Source organism: Salvelinus alpinus, chromosome 10, assembly GCF_045679555.1.
Source record: "Salvelinus alpinus chromosome 10, SLU_Salpinus.1, whole genome shotgun sequence".
NCBI classification, from domain to species: Eukaryota; Metazoa; Chordata; class Actinopteri; order Salmoniformes; family Salmonidae; genus Salvelinus; species Salvelinus alpinus.
Window position 1 is genome coordinate 13,844,073 of NC_092095.1, and position 25,974 is coordinate 13,870,046.

Sequence of the window (25,974 nt, forward strand, 5' to 3'; positions counted from 1 at the left end):
CTAATGATTATGTTTCTAGCTCCAACAGAGCATCAATATCTAATGATTATGTTTCTAGCTCCAACAGAGCATCAATATCTAATGATTATGTTTCTACCTCCAACAGAGCAGCGAAATGATTATGTGTCTAGCACCAACAGAGCATCATGATCTAATGATTATGTTTCTAGCTCCAACAGAGCATCAATATCTAATGATTATGTTTCTAGCTCCAACAGAGCATCAATATCTAATGATTATGTTTCTACCTCCAACAGAGCAGCGAAATGATTATGTGTCTAGCACCAACAGAGCATCATGATCTAATGATTATGTTTCTAGCTCCAACAGAGCATCAATATCTAATGATTATGTTTCTAGCTCCAACAGAGCAGCGAAATGATTATGTTTCTAGCTCCAACAGAGCATCATAATCTAATGATTATGTTTCTAGCTCCAGCAGAGCAGCGAATTATTATGTTTCTAGGTCCAACAGAGCCGCGAAATGATTATGTGTCTAGCTCCAACAGAGCATCATAATCTAATGATTATGTTTCTAGCTCCAACAGAGCATCATAATCTAATGATTATGTGTCTAGCTCCAACAGAGCATCATGATCTAATGATTATGTGTCTAGCTCCAACATAGCATCATGATCTAATGATTATGTTTCTAGCTCCAACAGAGCATCATGATCTAATGATTATGTTTCTAGCTCCAACAGAGCATCATAATCTAATGATTATGTTTCTAGCTCCAGCAGAGCAGCGAAATTATTATGTTTCTAGGTCCAACAGAGCAGCGAAATTATTATGTCTAGCTCCAACAGAGCATCACAATCTAATGATTATGTTTCTAGCTCCAACAGAGCATCAATATCTAATGATTATGTTACTAGCTCCAACAGAGCAGCGAAATTATTATGTTTCTAGCTCCAACAGAGCATCATAATCTAATGATTATGTTTCTAGCTCCAGCAGAGCAGCGAAATTATTATGTTTCTAGGTCCAACAGAGCAGTGAAATGATTATGTCTAGCTCCAACAGAGCATCACAATCTAATGATTATGTTTCTAGCTCCAACAGAGCATCAATATCTAATGATTATGTTTCTAGCTCCAACAGAGCAGCGAAATTATTATGTTTCTAGCTCCAACAGAGCATCATAATCTAATGATTATGTTTCTAGCTCCAGCAGAGCAGCGAAATTATTATGTTTCTAGGTCCAACAGAGCAGCGAAATGATTATGTCTAGCTCCAACAGAGCATCATGATCTAATGATTATGTTTCTAGCTCCAACAGAGCATCATGATCTAATGATTATGTTTCTAGCTCCAACAGAGCATCATGATCTAATGATTATGTGTCTAGCTCCAACAGAGCATCATGATCTAATGATTATGTGTCTAGCTCCAACAGAGCATCATGATCTAATGATTATGTTTCTAGTTCCAACAGAGCATCAATATCTAATGATTATGTTTCTAGCTCCAACAGAGCATCAATATCTAATGATTATGGTTCTAGCTCCAACAGAGCATCAATATCTAATGATTATGTTTCTAGCTCCAACAGAGCATCAATATCTAATGATTATGTTTCTACCTCCAACAGAGCCGCGAAATGATTATGTTTCTAGCTCCAACAGAGCATCACAATCTAATGATTATGTTTCTAGCTCCAACAGAGCATCAATATCTAATGATTATGTTTCTAGCTCCAACAGAGCATCAATATCTAATGATTATGTTTCTAGCTCCAACAGAGCATCAATATCTAATGATTATGTTTCTAGCTCCAACAGAGCAGCGAAATGATTATGTTTCTAGCTCCAACAGAGCATCATAATCTAATGATTATGTTTCCAGCTCCAGCAGAGCAGCGAATTATTATGTTTCTAGGTCCAACAGAGCCGCGAAATGATTATGTGTCTAGCTCCAACAGAGCATCATAATCTAATGATTATGTTTCTAGCTCCAACAGAGCATCATAATCTAATGATTATGTGTCTAGCTCCAACAGAGCATCATGATCTAATGATTATGTGTCTAGCTCCAACAGAGCATCATGATCTAATGATTATGTTTCTAGCTCCAACAGAGCATCATGATCTAATGATTATGTTTCTAGCTCCAACAGAGCATCAATATCTAATGATTATGTTTCTACCTCCAACAGAGCCGCGAAATGATTATGTTTCTAGCTCCAACAGAGCATCACAATCTAATGATTATGTTTCTAGCTCCAACAGAGCATCAATATCTAATGATTATGTTTCTAGCTCCAACAGAGCATCAATATCTAATGATTATGTTTCTAGCTCCAACAGAGCATCAATATCTAATGATTATGTTTCTACCTCCAACAGAGCAGCGAAATGATTATGTGTCTAGCACCAACAGAGCATCATGATCTAATGATTATGTTTCTAGCTCCAACAGAGCATCAATATCTAATGATTATGTTTCTAGCTCCAACAGAGCAGCGAAATGATTATGTTTCTAGCTCCAACAGAGCATCATAATCTAATGATTATGTTTCTAGCTCCAGCAGAGCAGCGAATTATTATGTTTCTAGGTCCAACAGAGCCGCGAAATGATTATGTGTCTAGCTCCAACAGAGCATCATAATCTAATGATTATGTTTCTAGCTCCAACAGAGCATCATAATCTAATGATTATGTGTCTAGCTCCAACAGAGCATCATGATCTAATGATTATGTGTCTAGCTACAACAGAGCATCATAATCTAATGATTATGTGTCTAGCTCCAACAGAGCATCATGATCTAATGATTATGTGTCTAGCTCCAACAGAGCATCATGATCTAATGATTATGTGTCTAGCTCCAACAGAGCATCAATATCTAATGATTATGTTTCTAGCTCCAACAGAGCATCAATATCTAATGATTATGTTTCTAGCTCCAACAGAGCATCAATATCTAATGATTATGTTTCTACCTCCAACAGAGCAGCGAAATGATTATGTGTCTAGCACCAACAGAGCATCATGATCTAATGATTATGTTTCTAGCTCCAACAGAGCATCAATATCTAATGATTATGTTTCTAGCTCCAACAGAGCATCAATATCTAATGATTATGTTTCTACCTCCAACAGAGCAGCGAAATGATTATGTGTCTAGCACCAACAGAGCATCATGATCTAATGATTATGTTTCTAGCTCCAACAGAGCATCAATATCTAATGATTATGTTTCTAGCTCCAACAGAGCAGCGAAATGATTATGTTTCTAGCTCCAACAGAGCATCATAATCTAATGATTATGTTTCCAGCTCCAACAGAGCATCATAATCTAATGATTATGTTTCTAGCTCCAACAGAGCATCATAATCTAATGATTATGTTTCTAGCTCCAGCAGAGCAGCGAATTATTATGTTTCTAGGTCCAACAGAGCCGCGAAATGATTATGTGTCTAGCTCCAACAGAGCATCATAATCTAATGATTATGTTTCTAGCTCCAACAGAGCATCATAATCTAATGATTATGTGGCTAGCTCCAACAGAGCATCATGATCTAATGATTATGTGTCTAGCTCCAACAGAGCATCATGATCTAATGATTATGTTTCTAGCTCCAACAGAGCATCATGATCTAATGATTATGTGTCTAGCTCCAACAGAGCATCATGATCTAATGATTATGTGTCTAGCTACAACAGAGCATCATAATCTAATGATTATGTGTCTAGCTCCAACAGAGCATCATGATCTAATGATTATGTGTCTAGCTCCAACAGAGCCGCGAAATGATTATGTTTCTAGCTCCAACAGAGCATCATAATCTAATGATTATGTTTCTACCTCCAACAGAGCAGCGAAATGATTATGTGTCTAGCTCCAACAGAGCATCAATATCTAATGATTATGTTTCTACCTCCAACAGAACAGCGAAATGATTATGTGTCTAGCTCCAACAGAGCATCATAATCTAATGATTATGTGTCTAGCTCCAACAGAGCATCATAATCTAATGATTATGTGTCTAGCTCCAGCAGAGCATCATGATCTAATGATTATGTGTCTAGCTCCAACAGAGCATCATGATCTAATGATTATGTGTCTAGCTCCAACAGAGCACCATGATCTAATGATTATGTTTCTAGCTCCAACAGAGCATCAATATCTAATGATTATGTTTCTAGCTCCAACAGAGCATCATGATCTAATGATTATGTTTCTAGCTCCAGCAGAGCAGCGAAATTATTATGTTTCTAGGTCCAACAGAGCAGCGAAATGATTATGTCTAGCTCCAACAGAGCATCACAATCTAATGATTATGTTTCTAGCTCCAACAGAGCATCAATATCTAATGATTATGTTTCTAGCTCCAACAGAGCAGCGAAATTATTATGTTTCTAGCTCCAACAGAGCATCATAATCTAATGATTATGTTTCTAGCTCCAGCAGAGCAGCGAAATTATTATGTTTCTAGGTCCAACAGAGCAGCGAAATGATTATGTCTAGCTCCAACAGAGCATCAATATCTAATGATTATGTTTCTAGCTCCAACAGAGCAGCGAAATTATTATGTTTCTAGCTCCAACAGAGCATCATAATCTAATGATTATGTTTCTAGCTCCAACAGAGCATCAATATCTAATGATTATGTTTCTAGCTCCAACAGAGCAGCGAAATTATTATGTTTCTAGCTCCAACAGAGCATCATAATCTAATGATTATGTTTCTAGCTCCAACAGAGCAGCGAAATTATTATGTTTCTAGCTCCAACAGAGCATCATAATCTAATGATTATGTTTCTAGCTCCAGCAGAGCAGCGAAATTATTATGTTTCTAGGTCCAACAGAGCAGCGAAATGATTATGTCTAGCTCCAACAGAGCATCATGATCTAATGATTATGTTTCTAGCTCCAACAGAGCATCATGATCTAATGATTATGTTTCTAGCTCCAACAGAGCATCATGATCTAATGATTATGTGTCTAGCTCCAACAGAGCATCATGATCTAATGATTATGTGTCTAGCTCCAACAGAGCATCATGATCTAATGATTATGTTTCTAGTTCCAACAGAGCATCAATATCTAATGATTATGTTTCTAGCTCCAACAGAGCATCAATATCTAATGATTATGTTTCTAGCTCCAACAGAGCATCAATATCTAATGATTATGTTTCTAGCTCCAACAGAGCATCAATATCTAATGATTATGTTTCTACCTCCAACAGAGCCGCGAAATGATTATGTTTCTAGCTCCAACAGAGCATCACAATCTAATGATTATGTTTCTAGCTCCAACAGAGCATCAATATCTAATGATTATGTTTCTAGCTCCAACAGAGCATCAATATCTAATGATTATGTTTCTAGCTCCAACAGAGCATCAATATCTAATGATTATGTTTCTACCTCCAACAGAGCAGCGAAATGATTATGTGTCTAGCACCAACAGAGCATCATGATCTAATGATTATGTTTCTAGCTCCAACAGAGCATCAATATCTAATGAATATGTTTCTAGCTCCAACAGAGCAGCGAAATGATTATGTTTCTAGGTCCAACAGAGCCGCGAAATGATTATGTGTCTAGCTCCAACAGAGCATCATAATCTAATGATTATGTTTCTAGCTCCAACAGAGCATCATAATCTAACGATTATGTGTCTAGCTCCAACAGAGCATCATGATCTAATGATTATGTGTCTAGCTCCAACAGAGCATCATGATCTAATGATTATGTTTCTAGCTCCAACAGAGCATCATGATCTAATGATTATGTGTCTAGCTCCAACAGAGCATCATGATCTAATGATTATGTGTCTAGCTACAACAGAGCATCATAATCTAATGATTATGTGTCTAGCTCCAACAGAGCATCATGATCTAATGATTATGTGTCTAGCTCCAACAGAGCCGCGAAATGATTATGTTTCTAGCTCCAACAGAGCATCATAATCTAATGATTATGTTTCTACCTCCAACAGAGCAGCGAAATGATTATGTGTCTAGCTCCAACAGAGCATCGATATCTAATGATTATGTGTCTAGCTCCAACAGAGCATCATAATCTAATGATTATGTGTCTAGCTCCAACAGAACATCATGATCTAATGATTATGTGTCTAGCTCCAACAGAGCATCATGATCTAATGATTATGTGTCTAGCTCCAACAGAGCATCATGATCTAATGATTATGTGTCTAGCTCCAACAGAGCATCATAATCTAATGATTATGTGTCTAGCTCCAACAGAGCATCAATATCTAATGATTATGTTTCTAGCTCCAACAGAGCATCAATATCTAATGATTATGTTTCTAGCTCCAACAGAGCATCAATATCTAATGATTATGTTTCTAGCTCCAACAGAGCATCAATATCTAATGATTATGTTTCTAGCTCCAACAGAGCATCAATATCTAATGATTATGTTTCTACCTCCAACAGAGCCGCGAAATGATTATGTTTCTAGCTCCAACAGAGCATCACAATCTAATGATTATGTTTCTAGCTCCAACAGAGCATCAATATCTAATGATTATGTTTCTAGCTCCAACAGAGCATCAATATCTAATGATTATGTTTCTAGCTCCAACAGAGCATCAATATCTAATGATTATGTTTCTACCTCCAACAGAGCAGCGAAATGATTATGTGTCTAGCACCAACAGAGCATCATGATCTAATGATTATGTTTCTAGCTCCAACAGAGCATCAATATCTAATGAATATGTTTCTAGCTCCAACAGAGCAGCGAAATGATTATGTTTCTAGGTCCAACAGAGCCGCGAAATGATTATGTGTCTAGCTCCAACAGAGCATCATAATCTAATGATTATGTTTCTAGCTCCAACAGAGCATCATAATCTAACGATTATGTGTCTAGCTCCAACAGAGCATCATGATCTAATGATTATGTGTCTAGCTCCAACAGAGCATCATGATCTAATGATTATGTTTCTAGCTCCAACAGAGCATCATGATCTAATGATTATGTGTCTAGCTCCAACAGAGCATCATGATCTAATGATTATGTGTCTAGCTACAACAGAGCATCATAATCTAATGATTATGTGTCTAGCTCCAACAGAGCATCATGATCTAATGATTATGTGTCTAGCTCCAACAGAGCCGCGAAATGATTATGTTTCTAGCTCCAACAGAGCATCATAATCTAATGATTATGTTTCTACCTCCAACAGAGCAGCGAAATGATTATGTGTCTAGCTCCAACAGAGCATCGATATCTAATGATTATGTGTCTAGCTCCAACAGAGCATCATAATCTAATGATTATGTGTCTAGCTCCAACAGAACATCATGATCTAATGATTATGTGTCTAGCTCCAACAGAGCATCATGATCTAATGATTATGTGTCTAGCTCCAACAGAGCATCATGATCTAATGATTATGTGTCTAGCTCCAACAGAGCATCATAATCTAATGATTATGTGTCTAGCTCCAACAGAGCATCAATATCTAATGATTATGTTTCTAGCTCCAACAGAGCATCAATATCTAATGATTATGTTTCTAGCTCCAACAGAGCATCAATATCTAATGATTATGTTTCTACCTCCAACAGAGCAGCGAAATGATTATGTGTCTAGCACCAACAGAGCATCATGATCTAATGATTATGTTTCTAGCTCCAACAGAGCATCAATATCTAATGATTATGTTTCTAGCTCCAACAGAGCATCAATATCTAATGATTATGTTTCTACCTCCAACAGAGCAGCGAAATGATTATGTGTCTAGCACCAACAGAGCATCATGATCTAATGATTATGTTTCTAGCTCCAACAGAGCAGCGAAATGATTATGTTTCTAGCTCAAACAGAGCATCATAATCTAATGATTATGTTTCTAGCTCCAGCAGAGCAGCGAATTATTATGTTTCTAGGTCCAACAGAGCCGCGAAATGATTATGTGTCTAGCTCCAACAGAGCATCATAATCTAATGATTATGTTTCTAGCTCCAACAGAGCATCATAATCTAATGATTATGTGTCTAGCTCCAACAGAGCATCATGATCTAATGATTATGTGTCTAGCTCCAACAGAGCATCATGATCTAATGATTATGTTTCTAGCTCCAACAGAGCATCATGATCTAATGATTATGTGTCTAGCTCCAACAGAGCATCATGATCTAATGATTATGTGTCTAGCTACAACAGAGCATCATAATCTAATGATTATGTGTCTAGCTCCAACAGAGCATCATGATCTAATGATTATGTGTCTAGCTCCAACAGAGCCGCGAAATGATTATGTTTCTAGCTCCAACAGAGCATCATAATCTAATGATTATGTTTCTACCTCCAACAGAGCAGCGAAATGATTATGTGTCTAGCTCCAACAGAGCATCAATATCTAATGATTATGTTTCTACCTCCAACAGAACAGCGAAATGATTATGTGTCTAGCTCCAACAGAGCATCATAATCTAATGATTATGTGTCTAGCTCCAACAGAGCATCATAATCTAATGATTATGTGTCTAGCTCCAGCAGAGCATCATGATCTAATGATTATGTGTCTAGCTCCAACAGAGCATCATGATCTAATGATTATGTGTCTAGCTCCAACAGAGCATCATGATCTAATGATTATGTTTCTAGCTCCAACAGAGCATCAATATCTAATGATTATGTTTCTAGCTCCAACAGAGCATCATGATCTAATGATTATGTTTCTAGCTCCAACAGAGCAGCGAAATTATTATGTTTCTAGCTCCAACAGAGCATCATAATCTAATGATTATGTTTCTAGCTCCAGCAGAGCAGCGAAATTATTATGTTTCTAGGTCCAACAGAGCAGTGAAATGATTATGTCTAGCTCCAACAGAGCATCACAATCTAATGATTATGTTTCTAGCTCCAACAGAGCATCAATATCTAATGATTATGTTTCTAGCTCCAACAGAGCAGCGAAATTATTATGTTTCTAGCTCCAACAGAGCATCATAATCTAATGATTATGTTTCTAGCTCCAGCAGAGCAGCGAAATTATTATGTTTCTAGGTCCAACAGAGCAGCGAAATGATTATGTCTAGCTCCAACAGAGCATCATGATCTAATGATTATGTTTCTAGCTCCAACAGAGCATCATGATCTAATGATTATGTTTCTAGCTCCAACAGAGCATCATGATCTAATGATTATGTGTCTAGCTCCAACAGAGCATCATGATCTAATGATTATGTGTCTAGCTCCAACAGAGCATCATGATCTAATGATTATGTTTCTAGTTCCAACAGAGCATCAATATCTAATGATTATGTTTCTAGTTCCAACAGAGCATCAATATCTAATGATTATGTTTCTAGCTCCAACAGAGCATCAATATCTAATGATTATGTTTCTAGCTCCAACAGAGCATCAATATCTAATGATTATGTTTCTAGCTCCAACAGAGCATCAATATCTAATGATTATGTTTCTACCTCCAACAGAGCCGCGAAATGATTATGTTTCTAGCTCCAACAGAGCATCAATATCTAATGATTATGTTTCTAGCTCCAACAGAGCATCAATATCTAATGATTATGTTTCTAGCTCCAACAGAGCATCAATATCTAATGATTATGTTTCTAGCTCCAACAGAGCATCAATATCTAATGATTATGTTTCTACCTCCAACAGAGCAGCGAAATGATTATGTGTCTAGCACCAACAGAGCATCATGATCTAATGATTATGTTTCTAGCTCCAACAGAGCATCAATATCTAATGATTATGTTTCTAGCTCCAACAGAGCATCAATATCTAATGATTATGTTTCTACCTCCAACAGAGCAGCGAAATGATTATGTGTCTAGCACCAACAGAGCATCATGATCTAATGATTATGTTTCTAGCTCCAACAGAGCATCAATATCTAATGATTATGTTTCTAGCTCCAACAGAGCAGCGAAATTATTATGTTTCTAGCTCCAACAGAGCATCATGATCTAATGATTATGTTTCTAGCTCCAACAGAGCATCATAATCTAATGATTATGTTTCTAGCTCCAGCAGAGCAGCGAATTATTATGTTTCTAGGTCCAACAGAGCCGCGAAATGATTATGTGTCTAGCACCAACAGAGCCGCGAAATGATTATGTGTCTAGCTCCAACAGAGCATCATAATCTAATGATTATGTGTCTAGCTCCAACAGAGCATCATAATCTAATGATTATGTTTCTAGCTCCAACAGAGCATCATGATCTAATGATTATGTGTCTAGCTCCAACAGAGCATCATGATCTAATGATTATGTTTCTAGCTCCAACAGAGCATCATGATCTAATGATTATGTGTCTAGCTCCAACAGAGCATCATGATCTAATGATTATGTGTCTAGCTCCAACAGAGCATCATGATCTAAAGATTATGTGTCTAGCTCCAACAGAGCCGCGAAATGATTATGTTTCTAGCTCCAACAGAGCATCATAATCTAATGGTTATGTTTCTAGCTCCAACAGAGCATCATGATCTAATGATTATGTGTCTAGCTCCAACAGAGCATCATGATCTAATGATTATGTGTCTAGCACCAACAGAGCCGCGAAATGATTATGTGTCTAGCTACAACAGAGCATCATAATCTAATGATTATGTGTCTAGCTCCAACAGAGCATCATGATCTAATGATTATGTGTCTAGCTCCAACAGAGCCGCGAAATGATTATGTTTCTAGCTCCAACAGAGCATCATAATCTAATGATTATGTTTCTACCTCCAACAGAGCAGCGAAATGATTATGTGTCTAGCTCCAACAGAGCATCGATATCTAATGATTATGTGTCTAGCTCCAACAGAGCATCATAATCTAATGATTATGTGTCTAGCTCCAACAGAACATCATGATCTAATGATTATGTGTCTAGCTCCAACAGAGCATCATGATCTAATGATTATGTGTCTAGCTCCAACAGAGCATCATGATCTAATGATTATGTTTCTAGTTCCAACAGAGCATCAATATCTAATGATTATGTTTCTAGCTCCAACAGAGCAGCGAAATTATTATGTTTCTAGCTCCAACAGAGCATCATAATCTAATGATTATGTTTCTAGCTCCAACAGAGCAGCGAAATTATTATGTTTCTAGCTCCAACAGAGCATCATAATCTAATGATTATGTTTCTAGCTCCAGCAGAGCAGCGAAATTATTATGTTTCTAGGTCCAACAGAGCAGCGAAATGATTATGTCTAGCTCCAACAGAGCATCATGATCTAATGATTATGTTTCTAGCTCCAACAGAGCATCATGATCTAATGATTATGTTTCTAGCTCCAACAGAGCATCATGATCTAATGATTATGTGTCTAGCTCCAACAGAGCATCATGATCTAATGATTATGTGTCTAGCTCCAACAGAGCATCATGATCTAATGATTATGTTTCTAGTTCCAACAGAGCATCAATATCTAATGATTATGTTTCTAGCTCCAACAGAGCATCAATATCTAATGATTATGTTTCTAGCTCCAACAGAGCATCAATATCTAATGATTATGTTTCTAGCTCCAACAGAGCATCAATATCTAATGATTATGTTTCTACCTCCAACAGAGCCGCGAAATGATTATGTTTCTAGCTCCAACAGAGCATCACAATCTAATGATTATGTTTCTAGCTCCAACAGAGCATCAATATCTAATGATTATCTTTCTAGCTCCAACAGAGCATCAATATCTAATGATTATGTTTCTAGCTCCAACAGAGCATCAATATCTAATGATTATGTTTCTACCTCCAACAGAGCAGCGAAATGATTATGTGTCTAGCACCAACAGAGCATCATGATCTAATGATTATGTTTCTAGCTCCAACAGAGCATCAATATCTAATGATTATGTTTCTAGCTCCAACAGAGCAGCGAAATGATTATGTTTCTAGCTCCAACAGAGCATCATAATCTAATGATTATGTTTCTAGCTCCAGCAGAGCAGCGAATTATTATGTTTCTAGGTCCAACAGAGCCGCGAAATGATTATGTGTCTAGCTCCAACAGAGCATCATAATCTAACGATTATGTTTCTAGCTCCAACAGAGCATCATAATCTAACGATTATGTGTCTAGCTCCAACAGAGCATCATGATCTAATGATTATGTGTCTAGCTCCAACAGAGCATCATGATCTAATGATTATGTTTCTAGCTCCAACAGAGCATCATGATCTAATGATTATGTGTCTAGCTCCAACAGAGCATCATGATCTAATGATTATGTGTCTAGCTACAACAGAGCATCATAATCTAATGATTATGTGTCTAGCTCCAACAGAGCATCATGATCTAATGATTATGTGTCTAGCTCCAACAGAGCCGCGAAATGATTATGTTTCTAGCTCCAACAGAGCATCATAATCTAATGATTATGTTTCTACCTCCAACAGAGCAGCGAAATGATTATGTGTCTAGCTCCAACAGAGCATCGATATCTAATGATTATGTGTCTAGCTCCAACAGAGCATCATAATCTAATGATTATGTGTTTAGCTCCAACAGAACATCATGATCTAATGATTATGTGTCTAGCTCCAACAGAGCATCATGATCTAATGATTATGTGTCTAGCTCCAACAGAGCATCATGATCTAATGATTATGTGTCTAGCTCCAACAGAGCATCATAATCTAATGATTATGTGTCTAGCTCCAACAGAGCATCAATATCTAATGATTATGTTTCTAGCTCCAACAGAGCATCAATATCTAATGATTATGTTTCTAGCTCCAACAGAGCATCAATATCTAATGATTATGTTTCTACCTCCAACAGAGCAGCGAAATGATTATGTGTCTAGCACCAACAGAGCATCATGATCTAATGATTATGTTTCTAGCTCCAACAGAGCATCAATATCTAATGATTATGTTTCTAGCTCCAACAGAGCATCAATATCTAATGATTATGTTTCTACCTCCAACAGAGCAGCGAAATGATTATGTGTCTAGCACCAACAGAGCATCATGATCTAATGATTATGTTTCTAGCTCCAACAGAGCAGCGAAATGATTATGTTTCTAGCTCCAACAGAGCATCAATATCTAATGATTATGTTTCTACCTCCAACAGAGCAGCGAAATGATTATGTGTCTAGCACCAACAGAGCATCATGATCTAATGATTATGTGTCTAGCACCAACAGAGCATCATGATCTAATGATTATGTGTCTAGCACCAACAGAGCATCATAATCTAATGATTATGTTTCTAGCTCCAGCAGAGCAGCGAATTATTATGTTTCTAGGTCCAACAGAGCCGCGAAATGATTATGTGTCTAGCTCCAACAGAGCATCATAATCTAATGATTATGTTTCTAGCTCCAACAGAGCATCATAATCTAATGATTATGTGTCTAGCTCCAACAGAGCATCATGATCTAATGATTATTTTGTCTAGCTCCAACAGAGCATCATGATCTAATGATTATGTTTCTAGCGCCAACAGAGCATCATGATCTAATGATTATGTGTCTAGCTCCAACAGAGCATCATGATCTAATGATTATGTGTCTAGCTACAACAGAGCATCATAATCTAATGATTATGTGTCTAGCTCCAACAGAGCATCATGATCTAATGATTATGTGTCTAGCTCCAACAGAGCCGCGAAATGATTATGTTTCTAGCTCCAACAGAGCATCATAATCTAATGATTATGTTTCTACCTCCAACAGAACAGCGAAATGATTATGTGTCTAGCTCCAACAGAGCATCATAATCTAATGATTATGTGTCTAGCTCCAACAGAGCATCATAATCTAATGATTATGTGTCTAGCTCCAGCAGAGCATCATGATCTAATGATTATGTGTCTAGCTCCAACAGAGCATCATGATCTAATGATTATGTGTCTAGCTCCAACAGAGCATCATGATCTAATGATTATGTTTCTAGCTCCAACAGAGCATCAATATCTAATGATTATGTTTCTAGCTCCAACAGAGCATCATGATCTAATGATTATGTTTCTAGCTCCAGCAGAGCAGCGAAATTATTATGTTTCTAGGTCCAACAGAGCAGCGAAATGATTATGTCTAGCTCCAACAGAGCATCACAATCTAATGATTATGTTTCTAGCTCCAACAGAGCATCAATATCTAATGATTATGTTTCTAGCTCCAACAGAGCAGCGAAATTATTATGTTTCTAGCTCCAACAGAGCATCATAATCTAATGATTATGTTTCTAGCTCCAGCAGAGCAGCGAAATTATTATGTTTCTAGGTCCAACAGAGCAGCGAAATGATTATGTCTAGCTCCAACAGAGCATCACAATCTAATGATTATGTTTCTAGCTCCAACAGAGCATCAATATCTAATGATTATGTTTCTAGCTCCAACAGAGCAGCGAAATTATTATGTTTCTAGCTCCAACAGAGCATCATAATCTAATGATTATGTTTCTAGCTCCAGCAGAGCAGCGAAATTATTATGTTTCTAGGTCCAACAGAGCAGTGAAATGATTATGTCTAGCTCCAACAGAGCATCACAATCTAATGATTATGTTTCTAGCTCCAACAGAGCATCAATATCTAATGATTATGTGTCTAGCTCCAACAGAGCATCATGATCTAATGATTATGTGTCTAGCTCCAACAGAGCATCATAATCTAATGATTATGTGTCTAGCTCCAACAGAGCATCAATATCTAATGATTATGTTTCTAGCTCCAACAGAGCATCAATATCTAATGATTATGTTTCTAGCTCCAACAGAGCATCAATATCTAATGATTATGTTTCTACCTCCAACAGAGCAGCGAAATGATTATGTGTCTAGCACCAACAGAGCATCATGATCTAATGATTATGTTTCTAGCTCCAACAGAGCATCAATATCTAATGATTATGTTTCTAGCTCCAACAGAGCATCAATATCTAATGATTATGTTTCTACCTCCAACAGAGCAGCGAAATGATTATGTGTCTAGCACCAACAGAGCATCATGATCTAATGATTATGTTTCTAGCTCCAACAGAGCAGCGAAATGATTATGTTTCTAGCTCAAACAGAGCATCATAATCTAATGATTATGTTTCTAGCTCCAGCAGAGCAGCGAATTATTATGTTTCTAGGTCCAACAGAGCCGCGAAATGATTATGTGTCTAGCTCCAACAGAGCATCATAATCTAATGATTATGTTTCTAGCTCCAACAGAGCATCATAATCTAATGATTATGTGTCTAGCTCCAACAGAGCATCATGATCTAATGATTATTTTGTCTAGCTCCAACAGAGCATCATGATCTAATGATTATGTTTCTAGCGCCAACAGAGCATCATGATCTAATGATTATGTGTCTAGCTCCAACAGAGCATCATGATCTAATGATTATGTGTCTAGCTACAACAGAGCATCATAATCTAATGATTATGTGTCTAGCTCCAACAGAGCATCATGATCTAATGATTATGTGTCTAGCTCCAACAGAGCCGCGAAATGATTATGTTTCTAGCTCCAACAGAGCATCATAATCTAATGATTATGTTTCTACCTCCAACAGAACAGCGAAATGATTATGTGTCTAGCTCCAACAGAGCATCATAATCTAATGATTATGTGTCTAGCTCCAACAGAGCATCATAATCTAATGATTATGTGTCTAGCTCCAGCAGAGCATCATGATCTAATGATTATGTGTCTAGCTCCAACAGAGCATCATGATCTAATGATTATGTGTCTAGCTCCAACAGAGCATCATGATCTAATGATTATGTTTCTAGCTCCAACAGAGCATCAATATCTAATGATTATGTTTCTAGCTCCAACAGAGCATCATGATCTAATGATTATGTTTCTAGCTCCAGCAGAGCAGCGAAATTATTATGTTTCTAGGTCCAACAGAGCAGCGAAATGATTATGTCTAGCTCCAACAGAGCATCACAATCTAATGATTATGTTTCTAGCTCCAACAGAGCATCAATATCTAATGATTATGTTTCTAGCTCCAACAGAGCAGCGAAATTATTATGTTTCTAGCTCCAACAGAGCATCATAATCTAATGATTATGTTTCTAGCTCCAGCAGAGCAGCGAAATTATTATGTTTCTAGGTCCAACAGAGCAGCGAAATGATTATGTCTAGCTCCAACAGAGCATCACAATCTAATGATTATGTTTCTAGCTCCAACAGAGCATCAATATCTAATGATTATGTTTCTAGCTCCAACAGAGCAGCGAAATTATTATGTTTCTAGCTCCAACAGAGCATCATAATCTAATGATTATGTTTCTAGCTCCAGCAGAGCAGCGAAATTATTATGTTTCTAGGTCCAACAGAGCAGTGAAATGATTATGTCTAGCTCCAACAGAGCATCACAATCTAATGATTATGTTTCTAGCTCCAACAGAGCATCAATATCTAATGATTATGTTTCTAGCTCCAACAGAGCAGCGAAATTATTATGTTTCTAGCTCCAACAGAGCATCATAATCTAATGATTATGTTTCTAGCTCCAGCAGAGCAGCGAAATTATTATGTTTCTAGGTCCAACAGAGCAGCGAAATGATTATGTCTAGCTCCAACAGAGCATCATGATCTAATGATTATGTTTCTAGCTCCAACAGAGCATCATGATCTAATGATTATGTTTCTAGCTCCAACAGAGCATCATGATCTAATGATTATGTGTCTAGCTCCAACAGAGCATCATGATCTAATGATTATGTGTCTAGCTCCAACAGAGCATCATGATCTAATGATTATGTTTCTAGTTCCAACAGAGCATCAATATCTAATGATTATGTTTCTAGTTCCAACAGAGCATCAATATCTAATGATTATGTTTCTAGCTCCAACAGAGCATCAATATCTAATGATTATGTTTCTAGCTCCAACAGAGCATCAATATCTAATGATTATGTTTCTACCTCCAACAGAGCCGCGAAATCATTATGTTTCTAGCTCCAACAGAGCATCAATATCTAATGATTATGTTTCTAGCTCCAACAGAGCATCAATATCTAATGATTATGTTTCTAGCTCCAACAGAGCATCAATATCTAATGATTATGTTTCTAGCTCCAACAGAGCATCAATATCTAATGATTATGTTTCTACCTCCAACAGAGCAGCGAAATGATTATGTGTCTAGCACCAACAGAGCATCATGATCTAATGATTATGTTTCTAGCTCCAACAGAGCATCAATATCTAATGATTATGTTTCTAGCTCCAACAGAGCATCAATATCTAATGATTATGTTTCTACCTCCAACAGAGCAGCGAAATGATTATGTGTCTAGCACCAACAGAGCATCATGATCTAATGATTATGTTTCTAGCTCCAACAGAGCATCAATATCTAATGATTATGTTTCTAGCTCCAACAGAGCAGCGAAATTATTATGTTTCTAGCTCCAACAGAGCATCATGATCTAATGATTATGTTTCTAGCTCCAACAGAGCATCATAATCTAATGATTATGTTTCTAGCTCCAGCAGAGCAGCGAATTATTATGTTTCTAGGTCCAACAGAGCCGCGAAATGATTATGTGTCTAGCACCAACAGAGCCGCGAAATGATTATGTGTCTAGCTCCAACAGAGCATCATAATCTAATGATTATGTGTCTAGCTCCAACAGAGCATCATAATCTAATGATTATGTTTCTAGCTCCAACAGAGCATCATGATCTAATGATTATGTGTCTAGCTCCAACAGAGCATCATGATCTAATGATTATGTTTCTAGCTCCAACAGAGCATCATGATCTAATGATTATGTGTCTAGCTCCAACAGAGCATCATGATCTAATGATTATGTGTCTAGCTCCAACAGAGCATCATGATCTAATGATTATGTGTCTAGCTCCAACAGAGCCGCGAAATGATTATGTTTCTAGCTCCAACAGAGCATCATAATCTAATGGTTATGTTTCTAGCTCCAACAGAGCATCATGATCTAATGATTATGTGTCTAGCTCCAACAGAGCATCATGATCTAATGATTATGTGTCTAGCACCAACAGAGCCGCGAAATGATTATGTGTCTAGCTCCAACAGAGCATCATAATCTAATGATTATGTGTCTAGCTCCAACAGAGCATCATGATCTAATGATTATGTGTCTAGCTCCAACAGAGCCGCGAAATGATTATGTTTCTAGCTCCAACAGAGCATCATAATCTAATGGTTATGTTTCTACCTCCAACAGAGCAGCGAAATGATTATGTGTCTAGCTCCAACAGAGCATCATAATCTAATGATTATGTGTCTAGCTCCAACAGAGCATCATAATCTAATGATTATGTGTCTAGCTCCAGCAGAGCATCATCATCTAATGATTATGTGTCTAGCTCCAACAGAGCATCATGATCTAATGATTATGTGTCTAGCTCCAACAGAGCATCATGATCTAATGATTATGTTTCTAGCTCCAACAGAACATCAATATCTAATGATTATGTTTCTAGCTCCAACAGAGCAGCGAAATTATTATGTTTCTAGCTCCAACAGAGCATCATAATCTAATGATTATGTTTCTAGCTCCAGCAGAGCAGCGAAATTATTATGTTTCTAGGTCCAACAGAGCATCATGATCTAATGATTATGTTTCTAGCTCCAACAGAGCATCATGATCTAATGATTATGTTTCTAGCTCCAACAGAGCAGCGAAATGATTATGTCTAGCTCCAACAGAGCATCACAATCTAATGATTATGTTTCTAGCTCCAACAGAGCATCATGATCTAATGATTATGTTTCTAGCTCCAACAGAGCATCATGATCTAATGATTATGTTTCTAGCTCCAACAGAGCATCACAATCTAATGATTATGTTTCTAGCTCCAACAGAGCATCAATATCTAATGATTATGTTTCTAGCTCCAACAGAGCATCAATATCTAATGATTATGTTTCTAGCTCCAACAGAGCATCATGATCTAATGATTATGTGTCTAGCTCCAACAGAGCATCATGATCTAATGATTATGTTTCTAGCTCCAACAGAGCATCAATATCTAATGATTATGTTTCTAGCTCCAACAGAGCATCAATATCTAACGATTATGTTTCTACCTCCAACAGAGCAGCGAAATGATTATGTGTCTAGCACCAACAGAGCATCATGATCTAATGATTATGTTTCTAGCTCCAACAGAGCATCAAAATCTAATGATTATGTTTCTAGCTCCAACAGAGCATCAATATCTAATGATTATGTTTCTAGCTCCAACAGAGCATCAATATCTAATGATTATGTTTCTAGCTCCAGCAGAGCAGCGAATTATTATGTTTCTAGGTCCAACAGAGCCGCGAAATGATTATGTGTCTAGCACCAACAGAGCATCATAATCTAATGATTATGTGTCTAGCTCCAACAGAGCATCATGATCTAATGATTATGTGTCTAGCTCCAACAGAGCATCATAATCTAATGATTATGTTTCTAGCTCCAACAGAGCATCATAATCTAATGATTATGTGTCTAGCTCCAACAGAGCCTCATAATATAATGATTATGTGTCTAGCTCCAGCAGAGCATCATGATCTAATGATTATGTTTCTAGCTCCAACAGAACATCATGATCTAATGATTATGTGTCTAGCTCCAGCAGAGCATCATGATCTAATGATTATGTTTCTAGCTCCAACAGAGCATCATGATCTAATGATTATGTGTCTAGCTCCAACAGAGCATCATAATCTAATGATTATGTGTCTAGCTCCAGCAGAGCATCATGATCTAATGATTATGTTTCTAGCTCCAACAGAGCATCATGATCTAATGATTATGTTTCTAGCTCCAACAGAGCATCAATATCTAATGATTATGTTTCTAGCTCCAACAGAGCAGCGAAATGATTATGTGTCTAGCTCCAACAGAGCATCATAATCTAATGATTATGTGTCTAGCTCCAACAGAGCATCATAATCTAATGATTATGTGTCTAGCTCCAGCAGAGCATCATGATCTAATGATTATGTTTCTAGCTCCAACAGAGCATCATGATCTAATGATTATGTTTCTAGCTCCAACAGAGCATCATGATCTAATGATTATATGTCTAGCTCCAACAGAGCATCATCATCTAATGATTATGTGTCTAGCTCCAACAGAGCATCATGATCTAATGATTATGTGTCTAGCTCCAACAGAGCATCATGATCTAATGATTATGTTTCTAGCTCCAACAGAACATCAATATCTAATGATTATGTTTCTAGCTCCAACAGAGCAGCGAAATTATTATGTTTCTAGCTCCAACAGAGCATCATAATCTAATGATTATGTTTCTAGCTCCAGCAGAGCAGCGAAATTATTATGTTTCTAGGTCCAACAGAGCATCATGATCTAATGATTATGTTTCTAGCTCCAACAGAGCATCATGATCTAATGATTATGTTTCTAGCTCCAACAGAGCAGCGAAATGATTATGTCTAGCTCCAACAGAGCATCACAATCTAATGATTATGTTTCTAGCTCCAACAGAGCATCATGATCTAATGATTATGTTTCTAGCTCCAACAGAGCATCATGATCTAATGATTATGTTTCTAGCTCCAACAGAGCATCACAATCTAATGATTATGTTTCTAGCTCCAACAGAGCATCAATATCTAATGATTATGTTTCTAGCTCCAACAGAGCATCAATATCTAATGATTATGTTTCTAGCTCCAACAGAGCATCATGATCTAATGATTATGTGTCTAGCTCCAACAGAGCATCATGATCTAATGATTATGTTTCTAGCTCCAACAGAGCATCAATATCTAATGATTATGTTTCTAGCTCCAACAGAGCATCAATATCTAACGATTATGTTTCTACCTCCAACAGAGCAGCGAAATGATTATGTGTCTAGCACCAACAGAGCATCATGATCTAATGATTATGTTTCTAGCTCCAACAGAGCATCAAAATCTAATGATTATGTTTCTAGCTCCAACAGAGCATCAATATCTAATGATTATGTTTCTAGCTCCAACAGAGCATCAATATCTAATGATTATGTTTCTAGCTCCAGCAGAGCAGCGAATTATTATGTTTCTAGGTCCAACAGAGCCGCGAAATGATTATGTGTCTAGCACCAACAGAGCATCATAATCTAATGATTATGTGTCTAGCTCCAACAGAGCATCATGATCTAATGATTATGTGTCTAGCTCCAACAGAGCATCATAATCTAATGATTATGTTTCTAGCTCCAACAGAGCATCATAATCTAATGATTATGTGTCTAGCTCCAACAGAGCCTCATAATATAATGATTATGTGTCTAGCTCCAGCAGAGCATCATGATCTAATGATTATGTTTCTAGCTCCAACAGAACATCATGATCTAATGATTATGTGTCTAGCTCCAGCAGAGCATCATGATCTAATGATTATGTTTCTAGCTCCAACAGAGCATCATGATCTAATGATTATGTGTCTAGCTCCAACAGAGCATCATAATCTAATGATTATGTGTCTAGCTCCAGCAGAGCATCATGATCTAATGATTATGTTTCTAGCTCCAACAGAGCATCATGATCTAATGATTATGTTTCTAGCTCCAACAGAGCATCAATATCTAATGATTATGTTTCTAGCTCCAACAGAGCAGCGAAATGATTATGTGTCTAGCTCCAACAGAGCATCATAATCTAATGATTATGTGTCTAGCTCCAACAGAGCATCATAATCTAATGATTATGTGTCTAGCTCCAGCAGAGCATCATGATCTAATGATTATGTTTCTAGCTCCAACAGAGCATCATGATCTAATGATTATGTTTCTAGCTCCAACAGAGCATCATGATCTAATGATTATATGTCTAGCTCCAACAGAGCATCATGATCTAATGATTATGTGTCTAGCTCCAACAGAGCATCATGATCTAATGATTATGTGTCTAGCACCAACAGAGCCGCGAAATGATTATGTGTCTAGCTCCAACAGAGCATCATAATCTAATGATTATGTTTCTAGCTCCAACAGAGCATCAATATCTAATGATTATGTTTCTAGCTCCAACAGAGCATCATGATCTAATGATTATGTTTCTAGCTCCAGCAGAGCAGCGAAATTATTATGTTTCTAGGTCCAACAGAGCAGCGAAATGATTATGTCTAGCTCCAACAGAGCATCACAATCTAATGATTATGTTTCTAGCTCCAACAGAGCATCAATATCTAATGATTATGTTTCTAGCTCCAACAGAGCATCACAATCTAATGATTATGTTTCTAGCTCCAACAGAGCATCAAAATCTAATGATTATGTTTCTAGCTCCAACAGAGCATCAATATCTAATGATTATGTTTCTAGCTCCAACAGAGCATCAATATCTAATGATTATGTTTCTAGCTCCAGCAGAGCAGCGAATTATTATGTTTCTAGGTCCAACAGAGCCGCGAAATGATTATGTGTCTAGCACCAACAGAGCATCATAATCTAATGATTATGTGTCTAGCTCCAACAGAGCATCATGATCTAATGATTATGTGTCTAGCTCCAACAGAGCATCATAATCTAATGATTATGTTTCTAGCTCCAACAGAGCATCATAATCTAATGATTATGTGTCTAGCTCCAACAGAGCATCATAATATAATGATTATGTGTCTAGCTCCAGCAGAGCATCATGATCTAATGATTATGTTTCTAGCTCCAACAGAACATCATGATCTAATGATTATGTGTCTAGCTCCAGCAGAGCATCATGATCTAATGATTATGTTTCTAGCTCCAACAGAGCATCATGATCTAATGATTATGTGTCTAGCTCCAACAGAGCATCATAATCTAATGATTATGTGTCTAGCTCCAGCAGAGCATCATGATCTAATGATTATGTTTCTAGCTCCAACAGAGCATCATGATCTAATGATTATGTTTCTAGCTCCAACAGAGCATCAATATCTAATGATTATGTTTCTAGCTCCAACAGAGCAGCGAAATGATTATGTGTCTAGCTCCAACAGAGCATCATAATCTAATGATTATGTGTCTAGCTCCAACAGAGCATCATAATCTAATGATTATGTGTCTAGCTCCAGCAGAGCATCATGATCTAATGATTATGTTTCTAGCTCCAACAGAGCATCATGATCTAATGATTATATGTCTAGCTCCAACAGAGCATCATGATCTAATGATTATGTGTCTAGCTCCAACAGAGCATCATAATCTAATGATTATGTGTCTAGCTCCAGCAGAGCATCATGATCTAATGATTATGTTTCTAGCTCCAACAGAGCATCATGATCTAATGATTATGTGTCTAGCTCCAACAGAGCATCATGATCTAATGATTATGTTTCTAGCTCCAACAGAGCATCAATATCTAATGATTATGTTTCTAGCTCCAACAGAGCATCAATATCTAGCAATACAATAACAATACACACATAATCCAATAGTCCAGAATATAAATATATATATGTGTATGTATGTGAATGGTGTGTAAAGTCGTGGCCAAAGGTTTTGAGAATGACACAAATATACATTTTCACAGAGTCTGCTGCCTCAGTTTGTATGATGGCAATTTGCATATACTCCAGAATGTTATGAAGAGTGATCAAATTTACTCCAGAATGAATTGCAAAGTCCCTCTTTGCCATGCAAATGAACTGAATCCCCCAAAAACATTTCCAATGCATTTCAGCCCTGCCACAAAAGGACCAGATGACATCATGTCAGTGATTCTCATCATCATGTCAGTGATTCATGTCAGTGTTGACGAGGACAAGGCTGGAGATAACTCTGTCATGCTGATTGAGTTCGAATAACCGACTGGAAGCTTCAAAAGGAGGGTGGTGCTTGGAATCATTGTTCTTCCTCTGTCAACCATGGTTACCTGCAAGGAAACACGTGCCGGCATCATTGCTTTGCACAAAAAGGGCTTCACAGGCAAGGATATTGCTGCCAGTAAGATTGCACCTAAATCAACCATTTATCGGCTCATCAAGAACTTCAAGGAGCGCGGTTCAATTGTTGTGAAGAAGGCTTCAGGGCGCCCAAGAAAGTCCAGCAAGCGCCAGGACCGTCTCCTAAAGTTGATTCAGCTGCGGGATCGTGGCACCACCAGTACAGAGCTTGCTCAGGAATGGCAGCAGGCAGGTGTGAGTGCATCTGCACGCACAGTGAGGCGAAGACTTTTGGAGGATGGCCTGGTGTCAAGAAGGGCAGCAAAGAAGCCACTTCTCTCCAGGAAAAACATCAGGGACAGACTGATATTCTGAAAAAGGTACAGGGATTGGACTGCTGAGGACTGGGGTAAAGTCATTTTCTCTGATGAATCCCCTTTCCGATTGTTTGGGGCATCCAGAAAAAAGCTTGTCCGGAGAAGACAAGGTGAGCGCTACCATCAGTCCTGTGTCATGCCAACAGTAAAGCATCCTGAGACCATTCATGTGTGGGGTTGCATCTCAGACAAGGGAGTGGGCTCACTCACAATTTTACCTAAGAACACAGCCATGAATAAAGAATGGTACCAACACATCCTCTGAGAGCAACTTCTCCCAACCATCCAGGAACAGTTTGGTGACAAACAATGCTTTTTCCAGCATGATGGAGCACCTTGCCATAAGGCAAAAGTGATAACTAAGTGGCTCGGGGAACATAACATCGATATTTTGGGTCCATGACCAGGAAACTCACCAGACCTTAATCCCATTGAGAACTTGTGGTCAATCCTCAAGAGGCGTGTGGACAAACAAAAATCCACAAATTCTGACAAACTCCAAGCATTTATTATGCAAGAATGGGCTGCCATCAGTCAGGATGTGGCCCAGAAGTTAATTGACAGCATGCCAGGGCGGATTGCAGAAGTCTTGAAAAAGAAGGGTCAACACTGCAAATATTGACTCTTTGCATCAACTTCATGTAATTGTCAATAAAAGCCTTTGACACTTATGAAATGCTTGTAATTATACTTCAGTATATCATAGTAACATCTGACAAAAAATATCTAAAGACACTGAGGCAGCAGACTGTGAAAAATAATATTTGTGTCATTCTCAAAACCTTTGGCCACGACTGTATAGACATTATGGCCAGTATATGAATAGAAAAGGTGTGTACATCAGTAGTTATAGAGGATGAGCCGTGACTAAAATACAGTATTTAGATAGGAAGTGAGTAAAACACTATGTAAACATTATTAAAGTGATCAGTGTTCAATGACTATGTACATAGGGTAGCAGTCTCTAAGGTGCAGGGTATATCGAGATAGAGAGACAAAGGGAGATCACAGAGAGAGAGAAAAGAGAGAGAGAAAGGATTTCATTGTTGTCGGTTCAGATGGTTAATAATAGCAGAGTGGGTTGATTGAGTGAATCATCACTGGAGTGTTTGGAAGCGAACACTGTAATTTAGTTTCAAGATATTATCATTCACACAAAGACATCAGGCCAGCCTTTCAGATTCACTCTGAAAGGGACATTTTCACAGCCTCTGATGATGAATGAACAACGTAATAGAAGCTTAATAAAAATTACAGTTTCATATTTCATTAATATTTCTCCGTTAACTCATTTCAGATGAGGGATCATAGATTAGTCAAACACTCGAAGAGTTGAATTAGAGGATCCCAATAGCTCTCAGACTGACAGTGTGTGTGTGCGTGTGTGTGTGTGTGTGTGTGTGTGTGTGTGTGTGTGTGTGTGTGTGTGTGTGTGTGTGTGTGTGTGTGTGTGTGTGTGTGTGTGTGTGTGTGTGTGTGTGTGTGTGTGTGTGTGTGTGTGTGTGTGTGTGTGTGTGTGTGTGTGTGTGTGCATGAGAGAGACAGAGACGACTAGTGTGTATACTTCAGCTTACAGAGGATGTTGTTTGACCTTGAGTCTGGCAGTGGCACTTCTAGAACGGCGTTGCCAGAGACTGTTTGTTGCTGATTTACTTCAAGCTCCAGTGAAAGTCAAGCACTTTACATTTACACTTAAGTCACTTATTCTTGTAACTTACAACCAAAGGTGATGTACTTAACCTCCTTACACTCATGTACTATAGATGTTTTGTTACAGTGACTCATCAAAGACTCACCAACAACTATTGGTCCAAATGATCAATTA

The 25,974-nt window shown here is 37.6% G+C and overlaps 1 protein-coding gene across 4 annotated transcripts in view; it reads left to right on the top strand.

The window, feature by feature from the left end:
* Positions 1-25,974, top strand: part of LOC139531520 (semaphorin-5A-like) — a 360,002-nt gene that overhangs the window by 315,515 nt on the left and 18,513 nt on the right. The window lies entirely within an intron of this gene.